This window comes from Protopterus annectens, chromosome 2.part1, assembly GCF_019279795.1.
Source record: "Protopterus annectens isolate FY-2018-M chromosome 2.part1, PAN1.0, whole genome shotgun sequence".
Taxonomy (NCBI): domain Eukaryota; kingdom Metazoa; phylum Chordata; order Ceratodontiformes; family Protopteridae; genus Protopterus; species Protopterus annectens.
The window spans coordinates 1,290,336,203-1,290,353,869 of record NC_056729.1 but is presented as its reverse complement, the minus strand read 5'-3'; positions in this window follow the sequence as shown (position 1 = coordinate 1,290,353,869).

The window sequence follows — 17,667 nt, the reverse complement described above, 5'->3', positions numbered from 1 at the left end:
CAGAGGCACAGACTAGACAGAGGCACAGTCATGTTATTCAATTATGTAAGGGGGTCATAATGTGTCACTACTAAGTCAGAGGCACAATATTCGGAATCTATTCTGTACACTTATTACCACTATAAGGGGTGGCAATAGCCACATCACTATGGCTAGGCTTATACATGCACTAGGGCAGATAGCCTAGTAGTAAACTATGACACTATGAAACACTGGTGTATGTGTAGGTATTGTCAGTCAAGCACTATGATGTGGTTTGGGGGACTTGATATCTCCCTGTATTCCAACATTGTTTTGTCTATTCCTTCTAGCATGTCTAGGGATCAGTTGCTAGTGTCCTCTCCTGCTCAGCTGGTGAACCTGGGAATATTGAGGCAATGTTACACTTGCCTCATGTACACTGACAACCCTCTCCTTCTCCCATAAAACACACATACATGTGAGAGATGCAACTATATAGCCAAAGTGGAGGCTGAGCTCTCTCAACATAGGACTAGCAAGACCAGAGAGAAGGTGAAGGTAACCACACACATCACAAACCCAGTCTCACATGGCACTATCACAACTTAAGATCATACACATAGACACACAGAGACATACTCAGAGGCTCTGATCAGAATTCTACCAAAACGGCAGTGGCCACCACAGCAGACACTCACACAACTGCCTCCACAGGGCACAGCACATGCAACATATTGACCACAGAGTCGGTGTGCCAAACAGTCACAGCCCTTAAGGCCAAACACAATGCCAGACACACTTGTCATAGGTGACTCCATAGACACACTGACGTCCCACTCACCAGATCGAGTACGGAGGAGGTCACAGTAAGCTGCCTATCGGGCACTGGAATCCACCACATAATGCAAGCACTCAGGTCACTCAACTGCAAGTACAAGTCTGACCCAGTCATTATCCATGCTGGTGTGAATGACCTGAGATGTACCTCCCTGGACTACATGGAAAGAGACATAGAGGATCCCTCTGATTATGTAGGCCAGGCAGGTATGACCCTGACCTTCAGCAGTATCCTACCTTCACCAAGTATGATGCCACATAAACAGAGACAAGATGATCAGCTGTAATAATTTGCTTAAACTATGGTGTCATTCAAAGGGGGTCCAATGTCTGTCTGCCTGGGATGACATGCTGGACAGGCCACGCTGATTTGCAAGGGATGGCTTGCACCTGTCAACCCTGGGCTTCCGGATTTCAGCTGATGCTCTTGCCACCCCCATTGTGCCTTTTTTATGCAAGATTCAGATTCTACACCTACCACCCTAGAACACAGTAAAGGAAAGACACTAAGGGTAATGCTGCTCAATGCCAGAGGTCTCAACCTCAAGCTGCACACACTCTATGCCCTTCTCAGTATGTAGCACATTGATGTCTGTGCTGTGCCTGAAACCTGGTTCACAGCTTCTGACAGCACCCGGCACTATCGGGTGTTACCTCATATCATGCGTTCCGGCACCAGAATCCGGACAACACCAAGAAAGGAGGGTGGGTGTCCATATTCATCAAGGACACCCTCACCTCATGGTTGGTGGCAACACACGATGCATCGGAGACCATCCAGGTGCCAGTGACCGTAGGCAAGACTGCTCTGCAGTTTGTAGCATGTTACATGCCACCCTCTCAAACTCAGGTACCTCACACAGCTGTCCTGCAAACACTGAAGGGGATAAATGTATCTCCAAACACCATCCTACTGGGTGATTCCAACTATCCACATATAGACTGGGATCACTAATCAAGCCACAACACTCTAACACAAAGGTTCCAAGAGTTCATACACTCAAATGCCATGGAACAACTGGTCCCAATCCCCACAAGTGGAGGCAACATACTAGAACTCATCATCACGAACATGGGGTCACACTGTTCAACACCAGAAGTATACCCATCATTGGTGAGATCAGATCATGGACTAATCTCAGTGGGAGTCCACATCCCACCCACACCCCAGATAGAAAAACAAACGGTGAAGACCTTCTCAAATGCCGACTTCACATTTCTAAGGACTGGTCTGGTCTCTTTCAAGGCCCCCAAGCCAGCGGACACCATTACCCAAGCCACTGTATCACTTACAAATGCCTTCTACCAGCACCTCCAGGACTGCATGGATCAGGCAATCCCAAACAAAACAAAGACTCTTTGTACCACAGGCAAGTATCCAGTCTGGTGGACCCTAGCCATAAACAAGCTGTACAACAGAAGGAAGGAGCTACTACAAGATAGAGCGAAATCCGTAGAAGGGAAGACACCCCTGCTCATTATGAGTAAAACACTGGGTTCCCCCATACAATCATCCAAGGTGAGTTTTGAGAGTAAACCCACTCAGGACTCAAGGGACAATCATGAGGCCTTTTTTACCTATGTTTGAAACCTGGGAGGGAACTCCCAGATATGCTCGGAATTAGTTCGGAATGATGTAAATATCACTGAACCTACAGACATTGCCAACATACTGGCTGACAGGTTCAGTGCAGATTTCTCTCCCCCCAACTGGAGGGGTATCTACACCAGAGGATTGTAGCCCCCCAAACATCTCCAATGCTGGGGTGAGAACTGCTCTATCCAAGGCGGAAAACACTTTATCCATGGGACCAGATGGTGTCCCCAGTTGTGTGCTCCATGAACTCAATGAGGAATTACACCCGCAGTTGGGGCAGCTGTTTAATCTTAGCCTCACCTCAGGATATGTGCCCAAGGAGTGGCATACAGCAATGGTGGACCCACTTCACAAAGGAGGTACCTCCACCAACCCCGGAAACTACCATCCCATCAGCTTGACAGGCCTGTTCTGCTAAGCTATGGAGAGGATCATAATGGGAATAATACATGAAGACATAGGGGACTTGCAGACATTGGATCCAATCCAGTTTGGCTTTGTCAAGGGCAGATCATGCCTTTTAAACTTGGTTGACTTTTTCAAGACAGTCACCCAGGCCATTGACATGGGCAAGGCAGTCCACACAGCCTACCTTGACCTGGCAAAGGCTTTCGACACAATACCCCACTCAGGTATCATTGAAAACATCACCAGCTTAATTGTGAACCCATACATCACAGCATGGGTTGCAAACTGGCTAAGTGACAGAACACACAGGGTCAAAGTTGCTGGTGCCATGTCACACTCCAGAGCTGTCACAAGTGGTGTCCCACAGGGCTCAGTCCTGGGCCCACATTTGTTCAGCATCTACTTTTCAGAAGTACGAGCAAACACAGGAGGATTATGGCTGACAAAGTTTGAAGATGACTGCAAACTGCGAAACATAGTTGGAAACCCATCTGACACAGACATCCTTCAGAAGGGTCTCATAGACACAGATAACTGGTGCCAGAGCCATGGCTTTATGTTAAATGCTAAACAATGCACAGTCATACCCTTCGGGAACAACAGGGTTACCCCTAGTTCCCATCTAGGTGGCAATCCTCTAAGCACAGAAGAGGTTATCAGGGTCCTGGGCACCCAGGTTGACAGTAATATTTCATTTGACACTCACGTTGCCAGAGTAGGCCTGGGGCAGTTCCTGCTATTAGGACAGAAGTGTGACCTGGTAGTGTCAGGGTGCTGATGTGGGCTTTGACCCTGTTTTCTATTACAGCACTGGTATCTACATTCTCTATACTGTGTGCGTTTACACTGCACGCATTTATACTTCTGGCATTGGGTAGCATTACATCTAGGTTACTATTGCTTGTGGTACCTATGAGGTAGGATTGTGTTATTTGTGGTTTATGATTGGTGAGGGTGGATGTTAGTCAGGTCCTCAGGTGTGCATATGGTACATGGCATTACATTACTTAACACATGGCATTCATGCCTCAGGTGGTGCTGCAGGGCTGCCTCTGTCGGATGCACATACTACACTCCCTGTACATGTTTGGAAGCAGGTTGTGTCATGTTAGGCATCCCTGTTACTATATGAGTGAGTCAGAGCAAGTATCAGTCCCAGTGTTCCTACTGACCAAGTGTATGTGCTATGCGTTGCCTCTTTGCCAAGGCCAGGGCATACTGGGCACGCCTCCTTCTGCCTACTGGGACAAGGTCAGGTTGTTCCTCTTCCGAGTCACCCTCTGCCTGTGGTGGCCTTGGCAATGGTGGGGGGATGTTGGGCCCAGCCCTGTGCTGGTCCTGCTGCAGCTGTTTCTGCAGGATCATATTATGTAGCATAGCACATATCATGACCATTTGGGTGCATGTAGTTGGTGTGTACTGCAAGGCTCCACCAGATGTGTCCAGACACTGGAACCGTGACTTGAGCAGCCCAAACACATGCTCTATGACATTACATGTTTGTGCGTGTGCCTCATTATGGCGTTCCTGTTCAGGTGTGTGTGCATTTCTGATGGGTGTCATCAGCCACGGCTCAAGTGCATAACCTGCATCCCCCACTAGGTGTCCGTGTGGGAAGTCCCCACTGGCAAATGATTGGTACAGCTGCGTCAGATGCCAGATGTGGGAATCGTGGTAGCTCCCAGGGCAGCCAGCACACACATTCATTATTATGCCCTGGGCATCACACACAACCTGGCAGTTGATGGAGGGGTATCCCTTGCGGTTAATGTAGACTCTACCCCGCTCACCAGCTGGTGCTTTGATGCATACGTGCGTGCAGTCTATTGCACCCAGCACCTCAGGGTATCCTGCTATTTGCTGGAAGAGACGCATATTGCTGGCCACAACCTCACAGTCATTAGGGACATATATATGATCACCGACATGTGCTGACATGGCATCCAGGAACTGGTGCAGTACCCTGGAGGCTGATGCCTGTGATATCCCCATCATATCACCAGTTGGTCTCTGGAAGGTACCTGTTGCTAGTATTCTTAGGCCAACACATACCTTGGTTTCCACTGGGATGGGTTCCCCTCTGTTGGTTCTGTGTGTGAGATGTGGCCTGCACAGCTCAACAATCTGCTGCAGAATGTCTCTGTCCACTCTGTAGCGCTCTACTATCTCCAGCTCATGTAACCCATGGTAGGTGACCCTGGGCCTGTATACTCTTCTCCTTCTCCTCACTCTGGGTTGTCTGTCAGCATCTGCATTGACACCACCCTCAGCAATTCGCCTTTGCCTGATTATAACAGCTATGGCAGCCCCTAGCATTTCTGCTCTGAGTTCAGCTTTTTTCAGTTTTCAATTCTGATAGCTTACTTTCTTGCAGTATCTCTTGTGAGAAACACCCTGCACTGCTCTTTGCAGTGTTTTAAGTGCTGGGTTGGGCTTCTAGTCTGCCTGCATAATTGCCTGCTTCCAATTGTTTCCAACAATTAACTGCAGCAGTATCCTCTGGCAGTTTCGTGTAATTTAGTTGTTTCCTGTTTCCTCTCTGTTTCCTGAGGGGGAGCAAAGTGCACACCAGCTTAAGCACGCTCACAGTCACTTAAACGCGCGCACACATCCCTACACAGTGTTACACACGCGCACACATCCTTACACGGTGTGAATTAGGCTGATTCATGTTAAAACGCTCGCACACTGCCTTAAACACGTGCACACCCGCGCAAACCATTGTTAACAGTTTGCAACACGCTCCCACATGTTGAACCTGCCTTACACGCGTGCACACACGCGCATGCACGTATATCAAGAAACTTTGAGTGTAGGGATAGCGTAAACATTCAATTTCTTGACTTTCCTAGTGTTCTGTTGGGACACACATCCCTCCCTGAAGTCTGTCTGTCATCTTTCACCTTACATTGCCCTCCAATCTGGTACATTTGTATCTATCCTTCCCCCCCCCGTGATGTCACCTACCTCTTACTCTGTTCCTCCCCCTTCTCTAACTCTTACACTACTCAGAAAGTGCTCATTACCTATGTGGCAGTGTGATTCAGTATTGTAACCCTCATTTACATAGGATTGCCTAGTAATGACTAGTTACATGTCTTACACAGAGCTTCCCCCCTTGACAACCACTAAACGGAGGCCATATTGTTTTTGGTCTGCAAGTCCCTCCACTGACATTACATGTAATACATAAATCCCACAATTGTGGGCTTATAAGCTTCGGTTTTTAGTTTTAGGTAGCGCACCCCGTTTGCGCGGGTGTGCGCTGCAGTTAAACCTCATAACCCCGTGAAAAAAAAAAAGTTATATTACATATTTTTGCAACACTTTTTCATGCCAATGGCCACATATTTGGCCATTGGCATGCTTAATAAAACAAATGCACCCTTTATTTGGAGCTGACATAGCTCCGTTTTTAATTTTGCAGAAATGTACTCAGTTGTCAGCTGAGTACATTTCTGCAACACGTCCGTTACACGGACTGGTTTCTGCTTCGTGGATCGCTCAGATACCTCATTTGCATATCTTTGAGCTGCAAATGAGGTATTGAGCATTTCCACGCCCAGTCCGTGTAAGAGACGTGTTAGCTGTCTCTTACACGGAGATTTGGCCTGTTCCTGAATCGGGAGGCTTACACGGAGGCTTACACTACTCTTGAACTCTGTGTAAGCCTTCCTGAATCTGGCCCAATGACTTTCATAAGTTATTAAGTAACAGGCCAAGAAATAGATACTTTAATCTCACAAAGTATGAATTTTCAGCACTTTTTGGATTGTATCAATTTGATAACATTATATTTATGAAAGCTGACAGGGGGAATAGCTTAGTTGTGACTGATAATTCAAAATATAAAGAATATATGTTGAAACTTCTATCAGATATTACTTTCTACAAAATAGTGAGTAAAAGTTTCATTAGAAGAAGTTTCAAAAATGTTGATGAATCTTTATACTAGACTTTTTTAAATCAGGGATACATAGATTTCAAATTGTATGGGTTTTTATATATAGATCAGTCACAACTGGGTAAGATATTTGTAATTCCTAAAATCCATAAAAATGTAACAAAACCACCAGTTAGATCAACTGTGTCTGCACAACAAGGTAAAACTGAAACTATTGCCTTATATTTGGATGGATTATTTAACCCAGTAGTGCAACATTCTAATTTTTATTTAAAGGACTCATGGGTATTTTTGGATTTGTTGAAAATCTATAAATTTGAATGTACTGAAACTTTTATGGTCACCATTGACATAATTTCTTTATATACGTCTACCATTCAAAATATTGGTAATGAATATGTAAGAAATTATTACATCATTTTACAAATTTCAGTAATATTAAAATCAATACTGCATCTCTTTTGTTAGACACACTTTTATCTAACATTTTTTTTCCATTTAACAAAAACAGATATCAACAAACATCCGGCATAGCTATGGATGCCAGAATGGCACCAGCATTCAGTAATTTAGTTTTGTGTTGGTGGGAGGAAAGTGTACTCATCAAATCTGAGTCAGTTAATTATGTGAATTTTTTTAAGAGATATATCAGTGCTTTGTTCTTTATTTGGTGTGGTACCATGAAATATTTTGATTTATTTCTTGAACAAATTAATCAAAGCATCATGACTTTGTGTCTCTCTCTGTATTTAAGGCACTATAGTCACTGGGTGTAGCAGTTTCAATGATCAATAATACTTTTGTCTACTCATGGACTACTATATCTGTTTTTCTTGCATCTATTTTTTGAACTGATGATAATGGGTGATTCCATGTGATATAAACATCATTTTCTATAATTCTGTGTGTCTCATGTTTCCAGTGTTTTTCAGCTACTTCAATATTATAATCTTTGCACAATCCCTAATGCAACAGTCTTTCTACATTATTATGCCTTTCAGTGTATAGTCCTTCTGCTATTAGTATATCACAACCAGCAACAAAATTTGTGACTGTTTCCAATTCTGTTCTACAACACCTACATTTGCCTGTTTCTCCCATATGTTCAATGGATTTTCTAAACCAATATGTACGTAGTTCACTGTCTTGGGCTGCCAATATTAACCTTTCATCTTTTTGTTTAAATTCACCTCGACTTAACCATTCCTGCATTTCATCTTGATCAGCATGAGGTTGTTCCAAGAGTTGCCTATACTTACATATATATTTATGCATTTTCCATAGTTCTTTCCTTCTCATCTGATTCTTCACCTTATATTCTTTCTTTTGTTTTGTGGCAGATTCGGTTACTGCCTGAATTTTATCTACTTCTGATTTGATTTCCATTCCTGATTGACGCTGATTTGCTTCTGCTAAGCTAAGTAGGGAAATCATCTTGGACTAATTCTCCTCATGTTTCAAAACTTTCACTATGTCTGGGCCTTGTGAGGTCAGTGGATATGTCTGCAGTCCCACAATTGCAGATCTGTACATGTAATCAATTTTTAGAAGGCCCATACCTCCTTCAGAATGGGGAATATATAGTCTTGCCCTGCACTGATTTTTATAAATCATTTGATGCGCATGAAGCATCCTTCTTGTTTTATCCAACCAACAAAAAAAAAGGCACTACAGAGGTAACCAGGATAAAATACTTTAAAGTAGCCGAGAAATCGAAAATAAGTCTTTAATAGTAAAAACACAAGTACCAATACATCCAAGAAGCACTAACAAATAAAATGCTTAACAGAATCACTACATTTTTTGTCCCCTCTTAGGACTTCTTCAGATATAAAAAGCTCTTCTTCCTCTAACCTTTTTATACCATAGTGATATCCAGTAACTAATTAAACAATAGAACAATCAACTTCTTAAAATACTTCAAATGTAGCATAAAAGGAGCTGCTGAAATAGAAATTCTTGAATTACTGTAAAAGGTACATAGTAAATAACCTTTTAATTCATATATACTAAATAATATACATAAGTATTTTAAAAATAAAAAACAATTCCCATTTAACTACTGGTTAGTGTTCTATTAGATAGATGGCATATATTTTTTACATATATATTTTTTTACTATTTATATGATTGTTTTTCATTTTTTAAGTATTTAGATATATTATTCAGTATTTATGAATTAAAAGGCTATTTGTTTTGTACCTTTTATATTAATTAAAAAAATCTATGTTGGCAGCTTTCTTTATGCTACATTTGAACTATTTTAAGCAGTTAATTGTTTTATTGTTTAATTAGTTAATGGGCATCACTATGGCATATAAAGGTTAGAGGTAGAAGAGCTTTTTTATATCTGAAGAAGTCCTGAGAGAAGACAAAAAAATGCAGTTATCCTGTTGTGTTTTATTTGTAGGTGGTTTGTGGATGTATTGATACTTGAATTTTTACAGTTAAAGACTTCTGTTTGATTCCTGGTCTACTTTGAAGTTTCTTATTCTGGTTACTTCTGCAGTACCTTTTTGTTTTGTTGGTTGGCTGTGAAAAGCTTTGTCTAGATCCATCTTGTTCTCCTGTCCAACCTATCCAATCCAACACCTTTTGGAGCCAATCAGTCACTCCAAAACTGAATAGGACAGGAAGAGAAAATTGGTTTATAGCTTGGACCTCGTTCCTAGATGTTGTAGGAATTGATAATACTGTCCTGTACCATAATTAGCTGGAAACACTGTATGCAATGAGATTGAGAAATGAAAGTCTTTATCTGTTGATTACCCAAGCTCATGCTGAACAGGTGCCAGTCTCTCCTTTATGGCCCAGGTCTTGTGCACTTTTCAGAATGAATTCTCTAAACACTGTAGTTCATTCAATAAGGCTTTATTAGATGTTCACAATATCTGAATACTGTCTTCATTAAAACAGTACTGATGCACAATTAGTGTTCAATGTTACTGCACATCATATTCTCATTGTCCTGAACAACATAAATTAACATAGTCTTTGTCCTGTCTTCTGTACTCAAGCTCGAGTGTCTGTCATCTTCTCTGAAGTAACAGGTCGAGCAAACTTATTAACCTTAAACTGAACCACACAGCCAGTAACTTCACAATCAATAGTTTATTCTCACTCTGACATCTTGGCAAACTTGCCTTCAAGGAGTATAATACCCAGACAGACACATGATTCGTATATACTAATTGCAAAAAAAAACAATTAATTAAACAATTATATAACCAATTAAAGTAAAACCCACCAATTAAGTTCCATATTTATTCCCTTTGGGGCCATAGTATCAAATTTTAAAATATATAAAGCCTCTTTGTACAGAAGCTTAATTTCTATATTTTTTCCTACAACGTAACTACTATCTAACTTTTCTAAAACAGTTGCTTGTAACCCAAAAGTTAAACCTCCATGTACTTCCAAAAAATGTTCGTACACTGAGCTTTGTTCTTTTCTATTTTCAATATCAATAATATGTTCTAATAATCTAATTTTAAATGCCCTTTTTGACTCACCAATGTTGAATTTATCACAGTGGCATTTCAGGGTATACACAATGCCCCAGGTATCACATTTAAACCTATCTTTAGTCCTAAAACTTGCATTTATACTATCAAAACTGGATACAATGTATTTACTCACTTTGCATCTACCACACCCTGCAGTGCCATAACCACATGCTATTTCATTTGGACTTATAAGAGGCATAATAAATCTAGTTTATACCAAAAAATCATTTATACTTTTACCTACTTTGTATGATATTTTAAGTCTCTTGGGCATCCATTCAATGACCACTTTCATAGACTTCAAAAGTCCTCAATAATATTTAACCATATCTACTAGTTTATTACTAAAGCAACTATAAGTCATAACAAAACATATGTCAGAATTTTTGGGTTCAGCATTGGGAAAAAAAATATTTCTCATTATGGCCTTTCTATCAATATGCTCATTCACTAATTTGGACCATCTATTTTTCAGGATCAATTTATTATATCCCCTCTGTTCAAACATGGTGCATGTTTTAAATATTTCATCTTGAAAAGCAGTCTCATTACTACACAATCTATATAAATGTATGAATTTGCCATGAGGTAAAGCTTCTATGGTGAGATAAGGATGACAACTAGAGGCTTTTAAATTTTGCATACTTCCATCCAATTTCCTATGTACCCTAGTTATAAGTCTTACTCCACTATTAATGTCTAATTCAACATCCAAAAATGGCACTTTTTTGTCTATCTGAATGCTGTCAAATTTCGGTTTAAATTATAAATAAAATAACTTTGGACAAAATAAATAATGCAGTAAATGTCCCAAGTTATTCAAAAAATAGTTCCTACCCAAAACAATGGGGTAACCTGGTGGAGACAGCAAATTCTTGTGCATATTTAAAAGCCTCTAGTTGTCATCCTTGTCCCACCATGGATGCTTTACCTCATAGCAAATTCACACATTTATATAGATTGTATAATGATGAGACTGATTTTCAAGATGAAATATTTAAAACATACACAATGATTGAATAGAGGGGATATAATAAAGTGATCTTGAAAAATAGTTGGTCCAAATTAGTGAATGAGCATATTGGTAGAAAGGCCATAATGAGAAATAGTTTTTTACCCATGCTGAACCCATAAATTCTGACATATATTTTGTTACAACTTATAGTTGCTTCAGTAATAAACTAGTAGATATGGTTAAATATTATTGTGGACTTTTGAAGTCTATGAAAGAGGGCATTGAATGGATGCCCAAGAGACTTAAAATTCCATACAATATAGGTAGAAGTATAAACAAGTTTTTGGTGAAAATGATATTTATTATGCCTCTTATAATATGCCTCTTATGCCTGTCATATGCTGCCAGACTGAAGAAACTCCAGCTCTATTCAGTCGCATACTGTCTGCTCAGAGGTGACATGTGCCTGACATACAAGGCAATGTCCAACCCGGAATTAATGGACATGCTCCACCTCAAAAAATCCAAATCCACCAAAACCACTAGAGCAAGCGACTTAAACCTTAGCACGGATATAAATAGGACATGCTGGAGGGATAGATTTATCACTCAGAGACTCCCTATGCTGTGGAATAAAATCCCGGTCCATGTGAGGCAGAGCACCTCGCTGGCTCTGTTCAAGAGAAATCTTGACCTGTGGATGGGAGATCGTAGGTTTACCCCGGGAATCATCTCTGTGTCACTGCTGGACAGAGGCACAACAAACTAATGGGCACAGTATTTTTTCATATAAGGGGTGGCGTAAGCCACAAAAATTTGGGCTAGGCTTATAAATGCCTTAGGGCAGATAGCCTAGTATAAACCTATGAACCTATGAACCTATAAGTCCAAATGAAATAACATGTGGTTATGGCACTGCAGGATGTGGTAGATGTAAAGTGTGTAAATACATTGTTTCCAGTTTTGATAGTATAAATATAAATTTTAGGACTAAAGTCAGGTTGAAATGTGATACTGAGGGCATTGTGTATGCCCTGAAATGCCACTGTGATAAATTCTACATTGGTGAGTCAAAAAGGGCATTTAAAATTAGATTATTAGAACATACTCATGATACTGAAAATAGAAAAGAACAAAGCTCAGTGGCTGAACATTTTTTGGAAGTACATGGAGGCTTAACTGTTGGGTTATAAGCAACTGTTTTAGAAAAGGTGGATAGTAGTTATGTTGAAGGAAAACATATAAAATATAGACTTCTGTACAAAGAGGCTTTATATATTTTAAAATTTGCTACTATGGCCCCAAAGGGAATGAATATGGAACTTAATCGGCAGGCTTTACTTTAATTGTTTTTTAATTGTTTAATTAATAGTTTTATTGCAATTAGTATATAAGAAATGTGTCTGTCTGGGTGTTGTACTCCTTGAAGGCAAGTTCCAGAGATGTCAGACTCAGAGTGAGAATAAACTATTGTTTTTGCTGTTACTGGCTGTGTGGTTTGGTTTTTGGTGCTTTTGGTGCCTTTATCATGGTATTTCAAAACTTACTAACCTTAACTGAACTGCTATCTTGAACACAACATATTATATTGCTTCAGTTCAGTAATTTTCCTTATTTACTTTTTCTAACCTTGGTCTCTGGCTTTGTTTCGTATGTGCAACATTCCATTAAGGAACATTCTGTAACTAGCAAGATTATATCTTTCCCTTGAGAAAAGAACATTCTGTCTGCAGACTTTATGCTTATCTTTCCTTTCTAATAAACTGTCTCTCATCCTTAACCAGTAAGGTTATTTTTTTTCTGCTTAACTGTCTTTTATGCATAAGTGAAATATAATTTATTTTACCCTTTAGGCTATCTAATATCTAAAAACTACTTTAAAATGGAAGTTCCTAATCTAACAGTTGTCCCTGAGGTCCCTGATGAAAGTCTATCAGGACCTTCTTCTGTACTTACCTTACATTTATATTGCTAATTACTGTATACAACTTTATGCTACCTGAATCATAGTCTGAAAATAAAAAAATATATATTTGGTAAACCTGCAATTTTAATTTTGACCACTGGGTGTCACTTGAGCATTTATTGCCTGTTTGCATTGATTTTTTTTTAACTTTATGATATGAATTAACTTACAATTTTAATTTTGACTACTAGGTGCCACTTGAGCATTTATGGCCTCTTTGGATAGAAGTCTCTTAACTTTATGATTTGATTTTTATATTACCTAGATTTATAGTCTTTAGAGTCTTATGTCTAAGTTCTGTTGTATGAGTGATATATTTAAAATCTGTACATTATTTAACCCCCTTTTGCTGGAAGAGATCTTGCAAAATTTATTTCTATATTGTACTATGCTTCTTCTGAAACTGGCACTCTCTGCAACTGAGTTTTTTTAACATAGGGTTAGTCTACAGAGATAGTATACACGCCTCTTGATTGTTTTACATAGTTTATTCAGCTGAGGATTCCAAAACATATACTTTATGACAGACCAAATTTTTCTGAAAACCTACATGACCTAGTAGCTGATGGTTGTTATTTGATTAGCTGCTTAGCCAATAATTTCAGTATGCAGGGCAAAAGTGCCCCTTGTTCTGTTTTGTACATATACAACCTTACTCCCAGGACTGGACTGGCAACTTTGCATTGTGCCCTTTTATTAGCATCTCCCTGCATGTCTTGGATCTTTGCTAAATCTGCCTTATCCATTGAGCCTACTTGTCTCACCTCTGTTATACCTTTTACCTTAATTTCCTTTTACTGCATCAGATATCGAGTTTTTTTCTGCCACATATTGCATAGCCTATCAAACATGATGGCTATTTTCTGAAGGCTAATTGAAATCTGCACTAAAAAGCTAACTTTATAAGTTGTCTTGAAACATAATTACCATATTCTGTGTTAACTTGTGTCTATACATTTTTATTTAAATTTGCTCTATAATGTTACTTACCTTTTTTAACTTTTATGGATATTTATGAGCTATAATAGTTTACTAAAACCTATACTTTGTGTATTTCAAGTCTATACCTTTGCACTGTCTGCCAGTGTCCTTAATTTCTGACGGATGTAATAATTATGTGAAGTGAAGTGAAGTGCACTGTAACCTGTAAATGTGCACTGTAATCTGTAAACTAATTAACAAATTAAGCCTACCCTGTTATACCTTGAGTGCATTGAATAACTGTTACTACCTATTCTTTAGATAACTTAGCTTAATAAGCTGTAAAAAGTAATTCTGTTACTTTATCCTTAACTAATGACTGAATAATGTAATAAGCCTGTTACAAATAAGTCTGTCACATTACCCTTAACTAATGACTAAATTATGTAATCCTGTTACTTTACTTATACACTAATGACTGAATAACATGAAGTAACTATTATTTTTATATCTTTAGATTTGACTGAAATGTACTGTACTGAACATGAATGTCATATCCTGAAACTTGACTGATATTTACATGAGCATATACAGAACATTTAAAAACAGCTGTGTATATTCTGGAAGCTAACTAAACTAATATTATTGTACAATTGTCTGAAAACATGAGAACATTTTGACAGTGTTACCTGAACACAAATAAACTGGAATCTATCTGAATGAACACCGACTGAAAACTAGTACTGCTGTACAATTGTTACCATGATCCTGAAAACATGAGAATATTGTCTGAACATAGATAAACTGAAACCTAGTGCTATTATTATATAATTGTCTGAAAACATACATACTCGCTTTAACTCATACATTTTAACTTTAAACAAACATTGAAGAAATAACTGAAACACAAGTCAATTTCTGCCTCACACCTCTTGCAAATTTTGCTCTGCATTGTTCCAGTCACTGATGAGGTAAAGGAAGGCCTGCTTTAATGTTGAAGTGTCCTGTTTGTAGTTAGGCCTTTTAAACCTCTTGTTTTTATTTCTTGTGCAAGGCTGGGTAGCTAAAGTTCTTGATTGTATTTAGTATCATGTCCTTAAAATAACATTTGCATATTTAATAATTATAAACTGATAGCATTACTTATTGCCCTGACCGTATTTATATTTTTCTGCAGGAAATGCAGCTTTAACAACTATAAACTGGCAGCTTTAACAACTATAAACTGGCAGCATTACTTACTGTGCTGACTTTATTTACATTTTTCTGCATGAAATAAACATACATTTTTCTGCATGAAATGCGCATTTGTTACTAATAAACTCTTGAAGTCTGTAGGCAAACTGATATTATATCATCTTAATTATTTACAATCCCTGGGATTCAGCAAGCAGCCATGCAGGAATAAGTTATTCCTGTATGGCAGGCACTGTCCTTTTTCAGCACGGCAGTGAGCCATGCATATTTATCAAGGCAGGCTGCCATGCTCTAAAACAGACATGGTTCCATGTATGAGTGCAGGGGGTGTGTCTGAGAGCAGAGCTCTCACAATACAGGCACTTTCTGCACTCCAAAATTGTCTTTTGGCAATTAAAAATGAGAGAGAATGCTGATAACACTCCCAACCCATCAGGATAACAAATCTGTGGTCAAAGGCATAAGGGACAATCGTCCCTACCAAGCATATATCTCAGCTGTACAAACTTTCACAGAATGTCCAGAATTTTGCCACATATTTTTGGTGTGTTCATCATAACATCTATACCTTTCTGGCAAATAGCTGAGGATCAAAGTCATTAAATAATGACAAAGCATTTGAGTTTAAGACTTTACATCCTTAAGAAAATTCATGCTAATGTAAAACCTATTATTCTATCAACTTTTTAAGTTTTTAAGAGCAATATTTAAAATCTGTTCCTATTTGTCCTCCCATCATTTTAGGCTTTGTCCAGATATCTTGCTCTAAGAGGTTGAGAGGTATGCTACCAAGACAAAAGTTGTTAGGATAACACAGGTAGCATAAGCACATAGCACAAATCTCCCAACCCATCAGAGTAAGGAATGTGGACAAAGCCAAAAGGGGCAATTGTCCCACAAAGCAGAAAGTTGATAAAATAACAGATTCAGCATTAGCAGGGATATTCTGAAGGGTATAGATAAAATAACATAAGTGATGCATACTTTAACTGGACAGACTTTGCCTTATTTTTCATATCCTTAGGGAAAACAGGATTCTGTTCACACAAATTTTTCAAAGTTTAGTGCAATATGTTCCTATTTGGGTATCTGAGCCCCCCCCCCCCATTATTTTAGGCTTTCAGGACTCTTGTACTGAGGTTGAGGGGTATGGTGCTATGACCAGTATGGAAATGGTGTTTACTAGCTTGAGTTGCCTGAAGTTGTAAATGCACAGTATAAATTATCTAGGGAATGACTGGAAGCACTTGTAGCTGGCTTCAATATGTGGGGTAATTTGAAACTCTGTAGCCATGGTGATGAGCCCCTCTGTGGGACAAATGTAAAACATGGTACTGTACAAGGCTAAAGCTCACAAAACTATTTTTTTTTTATAAATGTGATAAAGTTTAAGCATAGTAGCGTGGGTGTGCCTGTTGCTTAGCTACACTTAGTCCAGCTTAAACAGCACAAGAAGTTAAATAGCAAGAGATATCCAACATAAGCAGTATTGCAATAGTGTAGTGGTTAGAGAGTACATTTTGCAAGCAGCCATTCTTGGTTCTATCCCCACTATAACCAATTTGCATTTACATGTGAAAGCAGTACATAAATATATTTTTTTATTATTACTACTAAATAACATATATTTGTTAACTGGAGTACTGCATTAGGTCCAGATGTGAGGTGTCAGTTTAATAAAGTTGTGAAATCCCCATATAAACACAAGTGTCCCATACAGTATAGTCACACATGAATAAATGTAATGAAAGCACAGTGGGGGATGTCAGGGGCACTAAACAAATTTATAATATGTAATGAATGATGAATGAATGCTATAGAGCAGATAGTCTATAAAATGAAAAATAAGCAATGCTAAGCATTGCACAGCTATGTTTATCAGTTGTAAGCATTGTGTACCAGGTGTAAGCATTGTGTAAATATGACTGCTAAGCAATGAGTAGCCCAGCTAAGTGGATTTGCCCATCAGAAAGCAGTGCTGAACCTGTCCCTTTAAGCACTGCCATCCTTAGCTAAGCAGGTTTGCCTATACCTTAGCTTAGCTCAGCATATTCAAAACTGTCCAATCATGGCAAAGGGTAGGAAATCGGCCGTATTTAAACCCCCACAGGTGGGAATGCAGCTCATGACTGGTTGCAGCTTCCCACTGAAGACAGTATGGCAGGAGTCAGTGAGGGCATGCGCCTCTGCGCTCAGCGCTGGGGCATACAGGAGTCCAAGGTCATGGTAGGACTCCTGGTACAAAACCATGATGAGAGACTGCTGCATGGCCAGTACCAAGGCTCCCAATATAAAACAGAAACCTGGGACCATCTCACCCATGATCTCACCAGTGCCACTGGTATCTCTTGAACTGGTAAGCAGGTCTGGCACCAGTATGCTGACTTGAAGCGGAGAAAGAGGGAGCTCTTGGAC